At 37.0% G+C, this 4,802-nt stretch overlaps 1 pseudogene; it reads right to left on the reverse strand.

The window, feature by feature from the left end:
- Positions 1–281: 281 nt before the first annotated feature.
- LOC114005341 (uncharacterized) lies at positions 282–381 on the reverse strand (annotated as a pseudogene).
- Between the last annotated feature and the right edge of the window lie 4,421 nt (positions 382–4,802).

The raw sequence follows: 4,802 nt of genomic DNA on the forward strand, positions 1-4,802 counted from the left end.
ACCACCCAGTAGTCCCTCTTTCATTTATTTTTGTATGTATTTGTTTATTTAGTTGTGGTAAAGTATACATAGCAAAATTTACCATTCTAACTTTTTAAATAATTATTTTATTTAATTATTTATTTTAATTTGATCAGAGAGGGACAGAGTGAGAAAGAGAGGGAAAGTGAGAAAGCAAAACTCCAGGTCTGGGACTTGAACTGCAGTTGGTCTTGGAGTCCAGTGCCCCCAACCACCACACCACTTGCTGGTCCCCATTCTAATTATTTTTAAGAGTCCAGGAAAATATCAAATGCTTTATGAATTTGCATTTCATTCTTGGCTATAGTCCATGCTAATCTCTATACTGTTTCAATTTTTAGATATATCCTACTAAAAAATACCTTGCATTTGTTTTCATCTTTGGGATATATTTGAGTGTCTGACAAGTCTACATTGCAAACTTACTGCATTGATTATAAGATTCCATTTAATGAGTAGATTTGATGGCTTTTAAACTTTTTCTGTAACTAAACGGTTTTATTTATCATGTGTCTACTCATCGATTATAGTGTTTTTCATAGACTTTTGGCAAATTGCATAACTAAATTATCAGTTTTATTCTTTGTTGCTTCTATTTGGTGACTCATGGCTAAGACTGTTTTCCCTCTTTTCAGATTGATAGGTGAATCCATATGTGTTTTCTTCTAATACCTGCAACTTCTAATGTCTGTAATTTCTTCTAATATCAACTCTTTTTGTTGCCACTCAACAAAAAGAGGCATAGTTGTTAGCAAGAGAAAGGAAAGGAGAATTTATTACAGAATGGCCACACTGGGAAGGCATGTGAAAATATCCTCACTGGTCAGCCAAATCACAGATGCCTTTTTATGGGTGGCCGAAATGATGGGGTCAATGGGCATGTATAGAAGAGCATAGGTCAGGTTTGTTTCTATCTGGAGAGGTAATCAAGCAATTCATCTTTAAGAAAGATTCCCTGAGCTGAAATGTCCCTCATTGTTTCAAGCTACAGGTTGGGGCTGACTGTCCGTTTCCTTGAAGTTCCTTAGAGAAATCTCAAATGAAGAGTACCAGACTGAGAGAATAACAATTTTGATTAATCAGGTGAAGTCAGTCTGTCTAAACCAAGTTCCTATTACATATACAGTGCAAAGATAATTTGACTTCTTCTTCATATTATACCATTATCCCTATACCGCTTATTACAATATATTGTACACGTTTTGCTCATTCATCTCTGATTTTACCTTTGTAATATACTAACTTTTTTATTTGAAAATGTGTCATTTCCTGCTGGGTGTATGTGTGCATGCCCAAAATCCAGAAAGGAGGAAGAAGTGACGAAGGGATTGTAATATGACTGTTCACCATGGGAAGTGCTTTCTCATTTTGTTTCTCTCTCTCTCTTTCTGTATCTCTGAGGTAACTGCATACACCCTCTGGCAAAATAAAGAAAGAAAGAAAAATAAATAAAATGTGTCTATTTCCAGATTTTTCTACTCTGGTGTATTCATGGTGTTGTACTATACCTTCTTAAGGATGGAGGTTGTGCATTTCCCATAGGGGATGGCCAGCACATCCTTTTCATGGCAATTATATTTATCCTTGTTTATTCATCTTCTCTTTGTTTCTGTCTGTTCTTTCCCTGCCTCTTTATATCTTTTTTCCTTCTTAATTTGTATTTTATTTCCCTAAGTTTCTCATTAGCATTGACTTTGGTCTTGAAGAACTCTTTGGCTGGTTAAATTCAAGCTTTGGTGGAACCCAAACCTCAGTCTCAGCACTCTTGAGTTTCCCACAAATTCATCTCTGAGATGGAGACAGCAAAGCCCCCTCTGCTCTATTCAACTATTTTTCTCAGTTGCTAAATCTGACTTCAACTCTGGAACTTCTCTTGGGTGCTCAAGTAATCATTTTTATTAACTGCTGAGTTCAGTAGCATGAAGGCTTTCAGATTTATTTTATCTGCTCTCTACTTCCTTTCATGCAATTAATTATAAACACAGGTATTGTTTCTTTGGGAAGTTTGATCAAGTTCAATAAAAGTTTGGAATTTTTAAGTATGCCTCTTCACCTCCATTTGGTTAAAGTACTTTCAGTGTTTAACTTTATTTAGTTACTTGTTTGGGTTTCCTTAGCAAATTAGTTCCTAGAGATAATTTCTTAGAAAAAAATGAGGAAGACTTCAGGAAAATTCTGCTTAATTACCATCACATAATTAATTTTTGTTACTATTTCTTTGATTAATTTTTTTAAAAAAAGTATTATTTTATTTAGTCAGGGCTTCCTGAGTCTACTGGAAAAAAAAAATGTCCTTATCATTTGAAACATAAACTAAACACAGAGCACGTCAGGCATTTCTGTATTAATCAAGGTACTTGTGATCATGTGCTATGTTTTCAACCTAAATCCTGAAGTTCGTGTTATAGCACAATGGTGGTATAGCTCCCACTCACCTACAGTCAAATGCTTCATGGTTGGTTTCCTAAAACAAGTAGCTGAAGAATTACCCTGTCAGATCAGAAGCTTCAAAGCAGGGAAAAGTGTTTATGAGATTTTTACAGAGACTTTCCTCATGTTTCTTCTGCTCATATCCCTTTGCCAGAATTGGCCTAAATCCCACAGCAAAGGATTGGAAAATATGGTGATGCTTGATAAGCAGTAACTGTCTGTGCTATATTTTTTCTTACTAAATTTTACTCCCTTCCGCCCACAGATTTCCCTCTAGTACATTCAGACAAAATTTAGCTCCTCTTTGGTGGTGGCATCTGTTACATGAACTTTAAGAATTAAAAGGAAAGCATGCCTCAGTTCTGTCTGTGATATTAGACACTATTATACTTACCTCTAGGCAGTTAATAACTGAAAACAAACAAAACAAAACAAACAAAATACTCTATAACCACCTTCAGCAGTCACTAGGAAATTAAAGTGTAGGCTGAGTGTCCTTGAGAGAAAGGACATGCATAAAAGGAGCCGTCAGGCTTGCACCTTGGCTTCATCTGTAGAAGCATTTCCCAACTCACAGTGTGGATAGATCGAATTCAGACAGAAAGTGGCAGTGTCACTAATGGAAAAAACAAAATCATAATTCATTGCTGCCATGTTGGCTTGGGTTTCAGGAACAAGGATTCTGAAAGGAAAGCACTGCAGGGAAGAACCCATAAAATTCTTCTTGTATCTTTGGCTCCTCGCTGAGCTGTGTATCCGGCAAGTAAAACTCCAAAATACCTAGAAGACAACAGCCACAGGGAGGAAAAAAAGAAATTTGAATGGATACATAGTTCTGTAGAGAAGTTATAATTCAAGATAGATCTGAAACAAGCTACTTTGCTGAAAAGCGTAGCTTCTGATTGAGAAACTAGGAAGGCCAAATAAGGACCAGATCCTAGAAGGTCAAAAAGAAGCAGAGGGTACCATAAGTCAGTGTCTACACAATGTGTCACCTCCAGTGTAGGTCTAATACATACATTACACACATCAAACACAGACATGCAGGCTAGAAATACATATTAACTCCACACAGAGAGAATAAAAAGTAGAAACCTCAAAAAAAGAGGGAGTTTAAGAGATATGTGTAGCATAATCAAAAAAGGGTCCCAAAAATAGAAGATGAAGTTATTGCAGATACAAAACTGGAAAAAAAATAATGACTGATAATTTGTCCTATCAGTTGGAAGATACTACCTACAAATCCAAGTAGGATAAATACAGGGACCATCAGACCCAGCTGTATTATAATCCGATTGCTGAAAATCAAAGATCAAGCAATAAAACCAGGTTGAGGGAAAAAATATTTATATATGACACTTGATGGAAAACATACAAAACTGACAACTGATTTCTTAATAGAAGTTAGAAAAAGAGATATCTATTTAATATAATTAGCATAAAACTTGGATCATACAGTTTATGGGATCACTCCCATCTTACCCTCAGTGCCCTCCCCAAAAACCCTACCCATAGAACAAGAAAAGTTCAGGAAATGCATTGGAGAAACAAAACAAAAAATATTTGTGCTATGAGAAATAGGAATGATGGTGAGTAAAATAGTTACTTGCAGATATGTTCAACATTGGGTTTTGGTAACACATTTCAGTGAGGTTTGGGGTAAGTAATTGGAGTGGGCCAGTTCTAAGGCCTGGTGGTTAAGACAGCTAGATCCCTCATGGCTGACTAGGAGGTTCAAGTCCTGGACAAAGTGTGCTGAGAAACATGCTTGGTACATGTGAGGGTGTGCCCACAATCATGAAAGAAGGGAGAAACGGAGGAGAAGAGATTGCAGCATGGCCATTTCCCACAGGGGGTGCATTATCCTCTCCCTCTATCTCTCTGGTAAGTGCATGTGCCTTCTAGCAAAAGAAAAAAAAAAAGAAATTTGTAAAATTCACACACAATATAAAATACTTCCTAAAAATAACATGTAATAGAAAAAATGTCTCAGATTGAGTCCTCAAACTTTGAGAACAGGAAGTCTTTAAATTTACTGGGACCAGCAGATACCATAATGGTTATATCAATGGACTCCCATTAGTTGACTGCAGTTCTTTTTTTTTTTTTGGAGAGGTTTTTTTTGCTATAGGGCGCGTGCGCTCACCAGAGACAGAGAGAGACATAGAGACAGAAAGCGAGAAATCACCCCCCAGTGGGGATGGTCATGGTTCAATCCCTTCTCCTCTATTCTCCTCTCTGGATCTTGGGCACGCATGCACACACATCCGGCGTGAGTTTTAAGCCACTGGGTCCGGGATGTGAACCGCAGTCAAGTCACATGGAAGACCAGCGACATAGCCATTACGCTA

Source organism: Tupaia chinensis, unplaced genomic scaffold, assembly GCF_000334495.1.
Source record: "Tupaia chinensis unplaced genomic scaffold, TupChi_1.0 Scaffold143648_1, whole genome shotgun sequence".
Classification (NCBI taxonomy): Eukaryota; Metazoa; Chordata; class Mammalia; order Scandentia; family Tupaiidae; genus Tupaia; species Tupaia belangeri.